We start from the raw sequence: 15,533 nt of genomic DNA, 5'->3' as shown, positions 1-15,533 counted from the left end.
TGAAGGTAGTTTCTAAAGAAACTGTGGTGCTGCGTCGGTGGGGAAGTAGTATACAAAAATTTGGTTTATCAACGGGTTGATAATGTAATTGACCACCGTACAGAGATTCTAAAAGCTGACGTTTCTCGCGCGTTCGCCCTTCGTCCCGCGCGCATCGAGGGGTTAGGGGTTTCGTGTCGTTCTTATAGTAGAGTAGGTAGCTACGCTCTTGTGGTCACATGGCCCCGTGGCAACGTAGGAATATCTTAGTCCAATGCGCCACGCGTTCTTCTAACCGTGCGTATGAAGGGTGCGCTTTGACAGATGAATTTTTGTTCCAGATCTTGCGGCTTTCCGTTTTCGTACCTCGATGTCGGGCACGGCGCCGCAAGCTCGCCATGTGGTTTTTTGGAGTGGGTTAGGCAGATTAAACTGGCGCTGCGACTGGCTTAGATGCATCCTTGTCATTCTTCTCACCATGCCGAGGTTGCTCTGCGGAATCGGCACCTAGTCGTCTAACTGTGCAATGTATAATTTCTTGCATACCGTCACAGGTTATGCAATACCTGACCTTTGCGGATGGTACCGTGAAACGCCGGTGCTCTTAACAGCTCGGCTTCGGTCCCCGCTTCCTTTAGTGTTAATCAATGCAAAGACCACGTTTTGCACTCGTGAGCGCGGCCTTGAAAGTGCCGGGGTTGCTCGTTGGTTTTGAGCGCGCTTCTAACTAAAAAGTTGCCTACCGTTTTTGGCGCGTTTGCATGAAATAAGTGGAGGTTGCGAAAAGATTCCTACCAGTCTCGGGATCATTTGGGAGGTAATTTTAAAATTCCTAAGAATGATGCTTTTGACCTGCGTATGATTATGAGGATGGAAAAGTGAGGGTGAATGGAATTCTGTCATTCTTTATCTTTCTGTGCCGTTTGTAGTGCCGGACTGTCGATCACAATTGTTGGGCGCTGATGATGGACCGCTTTGACAACCGTAGACCAGGATAGCCACCGTTTTTCGAAGCCCTGGCACATTCGCCGGTATTTGCTGGGAAAAATTCGGAGTCATCACTACATAGACGTCGAAGTCTACGGGAACATTGAGAATTAAGGAATGAGAGTTCTGGACATGTGATGGCGTGACGATGAATACAACAAATAACCTGTGGATCAGTAGGTTGTGTTTCTAGTTGCACACCTGGAGTACATAGCACGTCTTGCCTCTAATTAGAAAACTTTGAATCTCTAGGAAAGCCAATGAAGTTTCTCGCGAACTTTCACGGTCTATGTAATTGGCGCCGGAGGACCAAAGAGTTGACGGAGGTTATAAATTGATCGAGTTCTTCTCTGCGGGATGAAATACTGCGCCCGATGCCGTCGTGCGCTTGTAGCGGCAGGTAGAGGTTCAGGTTTGGGGCCGGTTGTACTGATTAAAAAAGTGGTAGGTCAACATAGCCTACACAAAAAGATGGGACATAGCTAGGTCCCATTCTTCGTTGCCCATCCCCCCGCTAACACCATTAATTTGCTTGTAATAGTTGCCGGCGAATGAAAAACAGTTAGCGTTAAATAACTAGTTCGGCAAGGCGGAGGAGCGTTTCCGAGCTAGAATTGTATTCTTTGCACAGTGCGTTGATCGGCCCAAAAAAGGTGTTTAAGTGCTTGAATGACCGTTCGCTGTTAGGAATGACTGTGTATAGAGATGTAATGTCCATGGTGTAAAATAAGTTGTCTTGGCCGGAGGAAATTGAAATCGTCGGTGCGACACCATTTGTAGTGCGTGTGTACTGTCTTTAAGTGTATGATGGTCAAAGATTGCACGATGGTCGTAATATTGTATACCTGGTAGAGTAGCTTAGGAAATGAGTGTCGCGTGGGGCACACTAAAGGCAGAAACGTATAGGTCGACCTGGGTTGTTTGGGTTTGTGAATTTTAGGCAAGACCGGTAAATTGCACGAACGTTCTAGGGCGGTGTGATGATTGCGATTAGTTGGCAGCATGCCTCCCCCCCGGTAATTCCTTGATTAACTATAAGATTTTGCCAATGGTGTCTTTGAAACAGTTTTTGATTGTTGGGAAGTGCGCTCTTTAGGGATTTTGGCATTAAGATAACGAGGTATTCCGAAACGTGTTGCCCGCCCAAGTTCAGTTTTTGGTAAAGGTCGGACCGCCACCCAAAGACCGCGCCGCCTTTGGGTCCCCTGGCCGATTTGACAACTATGTCGTTGCGGTGACGAAAGCTTTGTCAGGAGCGCCGCCCACGTCTGCCGACGGGAAAGGTTGGGGAATTTTCGTGTTGTGCGAGTGTAAGTGAGAGTGTGGTGCCTGTCGTTGACGGCCTTTTGGGGGTTGAAAAACATCGAAGAGAAGGCAAATTGTCCCGGCTGGGGGAGCTCATTTGGATTTGCGAACTGAGGCAAGTGTTTAGAAAATATCGGGATTAGAAGCGTGGCCGAATCATCCTCTTTGTCCGGGAAAAGGCTTTTAACTGAACGTCGGCGAAGGAATTTTGTCAACATCTTGCGTCCTAGCCACTTCGTTGGTGCGTTTGGTCCTAGGGACCCAATTTAGGCCCCTTCCTGAGAACAGCTTTCTCTGAGTCAGTCCGCGGCCGCTTTTCTGGACTTGTACTAACGGTTTTATGGCTATGCACCTGTAGTGTCGTCGGTCATTTGCGGCCCTCTTACTTGTTGCCGTTTAAGAGTCCTGGTTTTTAGTTTGGTGTTGGTAATGGTCAAACAGTCCCAGAATCAAGTTGTCGGATTTTGCGCGTCCTCGCTTGCACTTCCATTGCTGGACAGATGTTGGCACAGTTTCGCAGCGGGCCATTCCGCTTTGTTTTTCCAGTGCGCTTCGTTTTTGGCCCATAGCTCTACTTGTGATCCCCATCTATTACGTGGCCCAGAATTTTGCGCACATCGAATTGGCGTGAAGATACTGCTTTGAGTGCGGGACATGTCGCCGCCTGCCGTTCGCGCCGGCGACCTTTAGCTGCCTTTTAGACTTGAAGGCAACGGGCCCGCTGCAGTTTGCTGTGGATCCCCCCCGTTTTGGGCGCAAATGAGAGTGGCTAACACGGGGCAAGCGTAAGTTTCCTGCTCAGTGTGGGCAAAGGACAAAACGATCCTTACGATTTCCTGGCGTAAGCGCCTTGGTGCGTTTCTTCAAGCTTGGCCTCGTCGTCTTGGTTGTCTCCCGTTAGCCTCGGTGGATTAACACTAATACTAGAACACACGGTTAGTGGTCGCAGCGGTTGAATACAAATGACTGAAGGGTCGTTTCTAAAGAAACTGTGGTGGGCGTCGGTGGGATAGTAGTATACAACAATTGGTTTATCACCGGCGTTGATCTGTACCTTGACCCCCGTCCCGAGATTCTCCCAGCTGACGTTTCGAGAGTTAGCCCTTCGGTCCGAAGCGAATCGAGGGATTATGGGTTACGTGGTAGTTTTCTAGTAGAGTTAGTAGGCGTACGCTATTGGTGGTACCATGGCAACGTGAAACGTCGGAAGACCTTCGTTAAATGACACAGCGTTCGTTCCTACCGTGCGGATTAAGTGTGCCGATTTGAAAGAGCACTTTTTTGTTCCAGCTTCTTTGCGGCTTTCCGTCAGTACTTAGATGTAGGGACAGGCCGAAGATAGCCATGTGTTGTTTTGGAGTGGTTAGGCAGATTAACATGGCGCCGCGACTGCGCTTAGATGCATCCTTGTCATTCTTCTCACCATCGCGGAGGTGTTCGCGGAACTCGGTCCCATAGTCGTCTATCTGTCTCCCCAATGTATACTTTCTTGTATAACGTACACGGTATGCAATACTGCCATTTGCGGAGGTACATGTGAACCGATCGGTGATCTTAACAGGATCGCTTAGGTCCCCGGGTATCGTGCTAGTGTTAACACTGACAAAGACACGTTTTTGCATCGTGAGCGCGCGATTTGCACCAGTGCCGGGTTGCTTGTTGTTGCTAGTTACTTGTGGTCTGGCATATTGTTGTTTGTTCTCTGGCCGATGTTACTTTCTCTTGCAAAGATACTCCGGTGCAATCCTACTAGCGTCGCTGTAAGCTTTTATTGAACGCGTTTACTGGGGCCCTCCTGTTTTCTGGCGGGGCGCCACCCCTGCTCGAGTCCCGACCAGGCTCAAATTCCCTCACAGGCACCCCCACCACACCTCCTCCAGCCCCCCGCGTCACCGTCCGCCTCGGGGAGCTGAGTGGGGTTAGCACGCGATTGTCTTCCATTCGCTCTGGCCCTGTCAACCTTTGGGTCCCCCTGCACAGCCCGCATTGCCCTGAGAATTTTACATTGCTACCTTACTGCTTGCTGACGCCCCTTACCCCGTTCAGCCCTTTTTCGCCCCACCCCTCCGCCCCGGCGTGCACCTTACTCCCAGTTTTTTTTGGCCCTTGTGGCCCTTGTTGCGGTTTGTGCCCTAGCCTTTATTTGACCAGACTTTTCTCCGGGTTTGGTTGTCTCTCAATTTCCTGCCGGACAGCTGCGTATCATCGCCGTCTCACGGGCGCGCTTTTCGCCGTAGGTCTAGACAGTCTCGGCCTCTCGGCGGAGGTTGGCTTTGGCTCACACATATCTGCAGCGAGTAACCCCCCTGCCAGGCCCCTCTCGTCCCTGCGCTCATGCCCTGAGAGCAGAGCTGAGGCCACCAGACACTCGCTCTTTCCGGGCCCGGCGCCCTGTAATCTCCCCCGAACAGAGGCGTTTTTCTGTTCCGATCCTGTTCCGTCTCCATCACACGCTGACTCCGTGTCGTGTATTGCCCGCCTCGGCCTTTCCCGGCTTCGCCGATAACCCAGCCCTTCGGTTCGGATTTTTTGCCAGTTCTATGCTATCATGCTCCATCCTCCTTCCAATAATTGTTTCATCACGTCCTTGACCTGTGCTTCCCTTTTGTTCGATCAGGATCGCACCCTACTGCCCCGCTTTTCCTCTTACATATGCTGCCCCTCCACCTCGATCGTGTGTTTCACGTTGTCCCACCGGGATCCCGTCGAGAAGTCCACGGTCGACCGCTTAAACCTGCTCTTGCTCCGGCCTTTATTCCACAGCATCTGCAGTGCGGGCTAGTCCTGCCGCTCTCTTTCGCCTTGTACAACTCTTGCATCTACCTCCCCTCTTACCCGCTGTTTCCGACTCCCCCCGCGGGCTCTCTGTTCATGAGGTGGCAGTCCCTCTCCATTCCATTTAGCCTCTGGATCCGATTTCCAGTTTACAACCGTATTTGCTTCTCCTCGACTGTGTTTTTCTCTTGTCCCTCACGTCCATGTAGTCATACGGTGTGCCCTCCGCCTATTGCTCTGGCCCTCGCTGTTCACCATCCCCAGCAACAAAGCTGTGCGGCTTCCAATGTACCTTTGCCTCTTTTTGCAGCGTTTTTGTTGGCCTTTAAACCCCTTGCGTCCACTGCGTGGTGTCGTCCGCCCCTCCCGGTCACGCACCTTTTTCTCGCCCTCCGTACTTTCCCTTTCCGTGACCCCCCTCCCACACTTTTGTTGTTCCCCCAACATTTTTGGAAACGCGACTGACCGCCATCCATCTTCGATTCTTCCCACTACGCCCTTCCACCCTTACTTTTGCAACCAGCAGTGCCCCAGGCCTCCAGCCTTCTGCTGCACTCCCCCCATTTACACACTGCGTGCCTCTTTTGCTCAACCCCCTTCAGTATTTGCGCCGGCACTTAAACCCCCTTCGTTCTCTCACACGGCGGGCGAGTCTGTCTGGGCGCATCGTGACCGAGGTCGTACAGTACAGCTCGACCGCCGTGCGGTCTGTACCAGCGACTGAGGTCAAGATTCTCCCATACAGCCCGACCCTAGCCGGGTTAATAAGATGTTTATTATATGGCCAAACCGGACCCACTTTACTTCGTTTCTGCAACTGGCTTGTACTCCCTGCCATTTTTCTTGCGCCTGCCCGGTGCGTGGCGATGAGCTGAACCTTCCTTATTGTCAACCGCTTGGCCTCGGTATCCTCTCTTTTGTCATCATGCTGTTTGGCACTTCCATCCCCTTCTCGGTAGCCGACATAACCCTCTGTTTTTGCATCTTTAGTTGTGCATATTTTCACCTCAACCATTACCCGTCTAGATGCTGGTCTAGCTGGCCAAATCGCGACCGTCGGTCCTCCGCTTGCAATACTACAACGGCAATACTACTATACTTGCCGGGCGACTGTTGGGAGAAGAAATATATTGCCGTATTTGCGACTCCGCCCAATACGGAATTAGATTTTCTCCCAATAGCCGTTCTAATATAGTGCGTATTTATCTGGCTCTGTCTCACCGAGGCCTGGGAACTACAAACTTCAGGCGTTTGATTGGCTTAAAATCGATATTGAGCTGCGTTCGGTCGGTACAGTACGACCTCGGTCCCGATTCTCCCATACAGAACCTTCCCGATCGGTTACTCCGAACTACGGCTTGCCGTCTCAAAATCGCCATTAGTTTTGTTATCGCGCTCCATCCCTTGTCTACTCGGTCCCATAACACTGTTCACACTAATCACCCCGCGCCTGCTCGACGAACTTCAATTCTTTTTACCTGCGAAACGTATTTGTTTGCGTCCGGGCAAGCCACCCACTTCAGTGGCCCCGACGCCCTTCCACATTCGAACCATTCACCCGGCCCGCCCAAGTGAGAAGGGACTACCAGGCCCCGAGTTGGCCTTTGGTTCGAGGGTCGAGGGTCGAGGGTTACTCGGTCGCGGGTTGAGGGTACTGGTCGAGGGTCAAGGCGCACTAGTCGCGGGTCGAGGGTCCCTGGTCGAGGGTCGCCACATTCAGTATTCAACATTATTTTCACTTAGTTTCTCGAGGATAGCTTAGCTTTATGCGCCCACAAGATTCGAATGTAGCGCGCCTAGCTACCTTGTCTGCGGCGGTTTGCTTGCAAATTGACAGCACCAACGGCCGTTTCCAGCTGTCACAACCCCTGTCTCCGTCGTTCCAGCTTTACTTGCTCATCTCCCGGGACTCATCTTCTGTTCTGTTATCGTGGCTATGGAATCATTTCGCAGTCGATTCGAACCAGAAAGGCTTTAGTGTCTCTTTCACTCCAAACGGAGATGGAAGCTGCCTTTTTTCGGCCGCTTGCACAACCGCTGGAAACAAGACGGGCGTGCTTCACGCGGGCGATCCTTTGAAAATCTATTAAGTCATTGCTTTGATGTACAAGTATTATCGTTGCTCGTCATTACGAGCAACGACGCGCTCGGAAAGCAGTCTTTCGGTAATCGTGTTCCTTTGATTCTCGACTGCTGGCCATTCCTTCCGCCTCGCTGTCTACCGACAACGGTGCATTACGGGACTACCAGCGTCCCGCCCCCCCCCCCACGTGAGAACACCCATGCCAAAAGGACCCACAAATGGCCGCACATGACGTGAAATGTTTTTGCGCTGCTTCCAGCCCGGGGAAGGCACACCATTTACTATCCTGTTACTTTATCTAGCTCATCATTTGGCACTCTCCGCAATACATATTCGTTCGCCAGCTATTCCCCTCGCCCTTCACACCTCCTTCCTTAAGCAACAGCCTGCCGGGGACCGACCTTCTTGGCTTCGTCTGCGAGGAGGCCTTCACAGCCCGAACCCGTCCCGGTGCATCGGCAGCGGCTATCACAACAATTACGCAGGCGCAATTCGCAACCAACCTGGTTCTCCAGCCGCATTCTCGGATGTGCTGCACCCGGATATCGTTGTACGCACTGTCCCTCGGGTAACCCGACTCTTCCTTAATAAACACTCATACCGTCCACATCACGCCAACTCGTCTCCCCCCCCAATTTCTGACGTGCCCAAACTTTCTAGTTCCCAAGGTTTTTTTTTCCCTGATATCAGCATATCTTCTCGACTATACTCTTAGTCCCCATTTCTTCGCGGCTTGCGAAATTACGCCCCGGCCAAACGGACTCGCAGGTCAGACGCGCCGTTGCCGCCCAGTTTCACCAAAGCCGCTTCCAGTGCCCCCTTGCCCCCGCGCTCAAGAGCCTCCCCTTGCGTTCATTGGCTTGGGGTGGCCTCCAACCGGTGTGCCCCCCTTGCGTCTCCTTGTGGTGTGGCTTTTGAGTTCCATCACCCGTGCAAATTTTCCGTTTCGGTATTTACGTTTCCCGTTTTCTTGGGCCATTCCTTCCTCCACGTCTCCGGCGCTACCGCTCCTTTTTGTCTCTTGGTTTTCCGTTTGTACGTATTTTTTTTTTTATCAATCTGTCCTTCACTCCTTCCGTCCCCCTTTTCTTTTCCCTTTCCTGTTGTCGACTCAGCTCTTTTGGACCGGATTGTTACTAGGCTGCGTATCATTGGTGTTTCTTAGGAGAAACTAATAAAGTGTCAGTGGCTTTTCGCTGTTCCGGTTTTTTTGCTTCTATGCGTTGCATGATAAAATATTGACACGAGTTTTCTGTGTAGTTCTCAATGAGTCATTGGATATTATTATTTGTCATAAATCACGGCGCAGATCACCAACCAACAGAACATCTACTATAGATATATGGTCTTTTTATAGACCTTCAATCGTATAACAGATTACGGCAGCAGGAGCCGTGTATAAGCTAGTATAATCCTATGGTCAGCGCATTATACGCATTCCCCCTGTAAAAACCAAAAACATGGAGAACTCAACGATAAAATATAATAAAGACAATATCAAATGCCGCATTCACAGGCTGGCAAACAACTAGCAAGCACTAACACGTAATTCACGCCATTGCTTCAAAGTCTCTCTACCTGTCTCCGGCGATTAAAAAGCGAAGTAAAGAAGGTAAGGGAAAATATCAAAACATTGGCACTCTCAAAGATATCCAGTTAGGGGGTATATATCCGAGAACCCACTACATTTTAGATTGTTCCGCAAAAAATATCTCGCAGATGAATAAGCATAACAATAACCTTTACTAAACAAGGTCAATTCATTTAAAATTTATTGGGTACTCCTAATATGTTGTTCGAGAGAAATAAGCTGGAGCTGCGGTGGTGTACTGCCCGAGAACCATTACCTATTTTGATACCTATTTTTGACAAGAAGTATCGTTGTTTTACCTCCTCCTTACGAAATCTGCAATACTGCAGGCAAGCGGCAATTGCGCCCATTCAATGAAAAGGTTACTTTAAAATAATATTTAGGCTATGAAGCGTGTTGATGCGCTGGGCATTATCCAATGATGTGTAAAGCTCATACCTGAGGTAAACTTGGCCGGAAAAAGTGGATTTTTTTCTAGTTATATGAGTCGCTATAGGATGATATCATGTGTTCGAATAGTCCGACTGTGTATTAGCTGACCTGTTGTAGATTCTTTTGCGGTGACCCTTTGTCTACATGTTTTATTACAATATTACAGGGTGGAGTTTTGTATTTATCACCCTGGTCGTCCCCACCCCATAGCATTTTCTCACTGTTGAGGCGTGATGACCAGCTCGTAGATACTTGGCGACATGCTAGAATTTCCACGAGGGCTGTAAGCCAGCACAGGGCATTGGTGATTGAGTGAAAGACGGTCGAGGGGGAGGCGGCTGAGAAAGGTAGTCGAGGATACGCGGGCGGTTGAGGAAACACAGGCGGTTGAGGAAACACAGGCGGTTGAGGAAACACAGGCGGTTGAGGAACCAGAGGCGGTTGAGGTAAAGTCTGCATCCGTGGCTGCATCATATTGGCAGCGCTGTGGGTAGCAGGGTAGCTCGGCTGCGAAGTAGGCGGAGGATTTACGCCTTGATTGGTTACCTGTGGTGATGGTAAAGCTGGACCCTTTGATTTAGTTGCCTTCTTTTTCCGCGAAGGTGTTTTGTGTGAGGAGCCTGCATCAAGAGCAGCCCGTCCGGAGAGGAAAACATCTCCTTCCTAGTTGACTGCGCTCTCCGCACCTCCGCTTTATGTTGCTTACGTGCTCGGTCAGCAAACGAAGGACCTTTTCCTCCGGGTGTAACGCCGGTCAAGTATGCTTTGGTCTCCACGTCAAGCAGCAAAGCGTCTCGCGTGTCTGCTTGACATGCGTCTAGTAGAGACAAATGTTGGCGGTCTCGGTGAGCCCAACCGGCGTGAATCACTTCAGCCTGGTTCATTTGCGGTGCACTGGGGTTGGTGAACGCACGGAAAATGAACCACGGAGCTCATGCCACCACGATACCCAGCTTGTCAGGAAAGCCCTGCTATCATCGGCCCCAATAATATTAAGTCCATATCAGATTTGGCGGCCTGGTATCCAGCAACAGTTGTGCATAGTAACAGCTGTCACACAGTTGTTTGAAACTCGTCACTGCTCTCACTATCAAGTTTTTGAGGTTTTTTGTTTCTGTGGTCTTTGAAGTGAAACTCACACAATTAATATCGGCGTCATCCCCAAAAACCTTTGAAATTCCTGCTAAATTTGCGCCTGCCATGTCGCTACACCAACCTATAGGGTTAAATTTAGCACTATCCGAGCCGGCCACTTTCCTGAGGCTTCATTAAATAAACGCCAGAAAAGTTCGACGTTTACCGTGTCCTCGGTTTCGGCCTCCATTGTAGCCAGCGGTATCTGCTTCCGAAGCAAGGGATGATACACACTGGTTGTTAGCGTGATAAACCTATCGCACCGTTTCCTTTTTCCGTCGAAAAAGAAATTCTTTGCTCAGAAAATGGTCCCCATTTTTGTCCATGTTTAATGCCATTTTCATTTTTCGTCGTGCTTGTCTTGAAGACAAAGGATGGCATGTCCGGGTTTCCCCTCTTGTCATTGATTTTGTACACATATAAGGGGTCTTTTTTATCTGCATACTCATTAAAAGAGACAGTCGCCTCAAAGTTTGGCCAAAAGGCTCTATATCCTTCTTCAGTTTGTGTTTCATGTTGGATACGCGTTTCTTATCCAATACAGCACTGCCTCTCTTTCGACAGCGTTCCAATCCATTTGCTGTTGAAATGCGGACATGACGAACGCCGATTGTACCTCGGAGGGCTTGATGTTTGGTTGGTTATTCCGTATAATTGTTCGATGCTCGTGATGTCCTTTTTTCGGAGACTGTCTTTGACGGGGCATGTGTGATTACCAATGTGTAAACAGTCACTGATTTATTACGATAACTAAGATACCTTCGCGCACTGCATGCAACATATTCTCCCACTTTACCACAACCTTTGCAAATCATTTCACTTCTTCTTCCTTTCCGAACTGCGTTGTATTTGTTACACCAAATTCCATCTTAAATGGACACTTTTCTTTGATGCACTTGCACGACCCCTTGCAATCAGCAAAACGCACACAGCCATGGTTTTACACTCCGTGGGACAATTTTTCTTCCATTTTCTGCCATCTTCAAGGCCATCGAACTTTGTCGGAAATCCTTAATTTCGTATATTTTAAGACCATGATTCCAATGGGCAGGGATTTCACTGTTTCTTTTTTGTGCATTGTCCTAAGAGGATTTAGATATCTTGCGTTGTTTCGGGTTCTCTCCTGATGATGGAATGGTCAGATTCCGATTCCGACTCTTGGTGGCTAAGAAATGCAGAAAAAAAAGAAAACTAGTCATGCTTGTAGATAATTTCATCCGATACCTACATATAACAGATTTATATTTTTATACCTGCTTTAATTAAAGCCTGAAGTGAACTTTCGCTTTTGCGATCGTCATCTGAGACTCCTGAGGAACTATGGAAAAAAGTTATAGACTTTGTATAATGACCATCCATGACCCAGTAAACTAAAACAATCCATCTGAATGAACTGGATTGCACGGGCTAGGCCATGATTCCAAAAAGCTGCAATCAACAACCCTGACTTTCATATCCAGTCAAGGCAGCTGAGGAATTGTTAATTTAACGAGTCTATTCCGATTTATGAGCCCCCTGAGTAAAGATATTGACTTCAAAGAGGTTCCATTCAACACAAACTATTTAATTCAACTCCTTGTTTAACCCTCAGGCATACAGGGGGTGGGGTGAGGAAGGGTGGGGGGTGGGGGGTGGGGTATCGTATGGAGTAGCTTGTTGATACATACTTTTAACCCTTAAAACCCCCATCGGTTCATTTGAGTCCCAAGAGGGTATGCAAACTAATACATTTCTTCTCACGTCACGTGATTTTATTCTAATCGATAAAATCGTAACCACGAATTTAGCAGAGATTGATACTTTCTTTATCTACTTTTGGAAATTTGAACAAATCCTACCCTAGCTACACACTAGAGAAACACCAACGTTTCCGTGAGAAAATCGATGACAAATAAAGCTATTCCCCTAGTACCATTTACTGGTTAAATTCCCTTTTCTTGAAAGTTAATCCCAGAACGAGTCCATACGAGATGATGGTTGATTTGCAATTTGTGAGATGGTCAACAAATCCATAAAAGAAAAAAAAAAAGGAAAAATAAAAGAGAAAAGCGAGGAAAAAATGATCGAAATAGGTTAGCATGCGCCAAATGAAAACATAGCGCTATTTCACTCTTGTTTAAAGGAAAATTATCTTTTTTTGTGCCAAATAGGATTTTAACCATTTCGCTGCAAATAGACACCCACACCGACCGAAAACCGCTAGTTGAGGCCCAAAACGTGGTTTTTCGTGCATTTTCAGGGTTAAGCGCAACGGAGGGGCTAAAGGGGAATCTGACCCTTTTCTCATGTTACTTTCCCATATTCCACACATCGTGGAAACAGGCGCGCGCGAACTGTTTGCCGCAACATTGTTGCCTCGTTTACCAACACATTATAAAAGGTAGAGGCCGCGGGGCCCGGTACTCGCCCTCTTCCCCTCCTCCTCCTATGAGATACTTTCACAACAGCATTCATGCGCCGGCTGAAATTTTAATTCGCAACAGTTTTACCTGAAGGCGGGTCGTACCAATTCTTCGTCTGAGTCCTCCCTGGTTCTTTTTTGACGGAACATCAGGGCATACCGTGGTACTGAAACAATAACGATAACGATAACAATCTTAATGCCTTAAGTCGTAAACAGAGTTAGTTGCTCCTTTACTTCTACCGCGCCTTTTCCTCGCAACCAAAGTTAGTTCTGAATGCCCAATTTTGCCTTAGATTGCAGTCATCTTAACTCATGGCGATTTAGACTATTTTTTTTTCCTTCACCCTCTTAGCATTAATAATTGTACTTCCTTTTAACCTCGATTTGTCATTGAATAGATCCTTGGCTTTCGCATTTAAAGGACGACGATTTTGCCCTGTCTTTGTTGGTGTGTTCTCAGCAGTCGAGAGCTAAGCTCTTGAAACGACATGGTCGATCTATCACATCGACATCTTTCTCTCCTGGTCTTCTTTCTATAATAGGGAAAACAAGGCAGTTGCATTATTATCGTTCTGGTATTTTTTTGTTTATCGCTACTTTATTATTTAATGTCATGCCAGGAGAAACGTCCCGATGAATTACGCCGTCTTTTAATCCTTTTAGCCGTATTCAAGTCGTTCGATTCCTTTGGCGTGCTATCTTGTCGGCTGATTCCTCTGAAAGGTTATGATTTCTTCCCGATCATCTTTACGAAAAGATGAACTGGGGATAAAAAAAGCAATGTTCTCAATTTCCTGACATCAATGGAAATAAAAGCCTTCTTTTTCCCATTTCATACTCTAGCCAGGTTCCAAATATTTACTGGGAAGAATCAACATGGATGTCAAGATCATTACTCTTAACATCATTGAAATAACTTTCCTCACCTGTAGCTCGCCCTCCAAACAGGAACTCAGGGTTGAATTCTTTCTCGCCCCACCATTCCATTTCAGGAATTTGCCGTCTTCTCTTCCTTTGTGTCTGAAAAAAATGAACAAAAAGGATAACAGGATTTTACGGAGTATAAAGGCAACATTTACAACTGTTCATTTTATTTGTAAAACTCTAAAATAAAAACTTTAGGCACTGCCTACAAGCTCCGCTATGGTGCGTTACATTATACCCGACCCTCATAAGGTTCCCCGGCTTCACTGTCGAAATCCTGTGGGAATCCTCAGTGCACGGGGGAGCAACCCGCCTCGTTAAATGACTGCGATATAACGAACTTTACAGTTTAATATAATGGACAGACCGTTTTCCAGGAGCGTTAATTAAAGGCATCATTCTCTTGAGATTTCTTTGGTGATAACCGCTCTTTTTCAAAAACCGCAGTCTTCCTCTCGACAACTACTACATTATCATCTGAGGTACTGGCCGGCAATTTGTGGCATCAGCATAGCTACCGGTACCCTGTAAAAAAGGTGTATCATGGTTTCGTCAACTTTTTAGCATCACATATTATTTTCACCCCCTCCCCCCCCCTCCCCTCCGACAGGTCTTCCCTGGTTATGGATATGGAATTGTATAGCCCAAGGTATTCTTCAGGAACATTAAAACATTAGAAACATCTATTTACCGTATTTGTAGGGACAATAGCACATAATGGTCTCCAGTATGCCCCAAAATATTGTGCCAAAACATATCCCTGAGCTTGCCTCAGTGGTTCTTATACAATCCTCCTCTCCCTGTAAATATAAATACTTTTTAATGCCTTATTAAGTGCCCGTCAGGCGCCAATCCATAAATTACCCTGTATTCTTGTTGAATGGTGGTGGGTCGTCGTCAGTTCTTGGCCGGCAAGCCCAGGCGTTTTTCAGGAGTCACAGGAAGCCCAAGCGGCAGGCCAAGCATGTTTGAGTGGACGAGTGTGAAGTCGTGTGACGTCACAGGAGAACAAGACATTCAGGCGGTGGAGTCACAGGAAAGACGAGGCAGCAAGTCAAGGCATAATGTATTTTCACATAATTTATTCAATATATATTGGATGGTGGAGTGAAGTGTGATGCCGTGATGACATCACAGAGGCACAGGAAGCCCAAACGATGGAGTCACCGGCCCCACCCCAAGCCGCATATTTTTCATTTAATTTTTATTGGATGGTGGGGTAGATAAGCAGTGACGTCAATGAGGACGTCAAAAAGGGCATTTGTAAAGGGATTCTTGTTACATTAAATTTTCGCGACGCGTTAAGCGCCTGCTTGCGTGTACTTGGGAAGACTTGCGATGACTTACGATTACTTTCTTGCACTTTGATGGAGCTCAAAACCCACACACAAGTGGACGCAAGTTTTTCACCGTTTGGCCACCCAACGCAAGTGAACGCAAGTTGGTCTCTTTAGCGCGAGTGCCAAGTGTGCACTGAAGGGCTTTTTTGAAACTTGCGTCCAACTTGCGTCTACTTGCGAGTCCGTTGTTGGCCGGGGCTTTAATTTCGCAAATTCCGCGAATTAATGTGACTAAGATTATATTCTATAATATTTCTATATAAGTGAAAAACCTTTTGAACTATACGGTTTTTTCATTCAGAAAATGCGTGTGGAGACGAGTTGTCATATCTTGACCGTATTATTGTTTTTAATAAGATCGTCTTACCTTGTACAGTGAGTACAACGATTTCCAGGTGCATCACATCCGAGAATGCTTGGATAACCATGTTGGTTGCGAATTCGCCTGGTAATTTGTGATAGCCACTTCCCATTGAACGGGCTTTTCTTGTCTGTGAAGTCCTCCTCGCAGACGAAGCCAAGACGGTCGTTAATTAATTAATTATTTGTGATTAAGCGAGGGAATAGCTTGTCGAACTA

General features: G+C 47.6%; 1 pseudogene; it reads right to left on the bottom strand.

Moving 5' to 3' along the window:
* Positions 1-15,382, bottom strand: part of LOC137973883 (uncharacterized) — a 23,269-nt pseudogene extending 7,887 nt beyond the window's left edge.
* Positions 15,383-15,533: the final 151 nt, after the last annotated feature.

This window comes from Montipora foliosa, chromosome 1 (genome assembly GCF_036669935.1).
Source record: "Montipora foliosa isolate CH-2021 chromosome 1, ASM3666993v2, whole genome shotgun sequence".
In the NCBI taxonomy this organism is placed as follows: Eukaryota; Metazoa; Cnidaria; class Anthozoa; order Scleractinia; family Acroporidae; genus Montipora; species Montipora foliosa.
The sequence above is the reverse complement of the archived record's forward strand: the minus strand, read 5'-3'. Positions and strand labels throughout refer to the sequence as shown.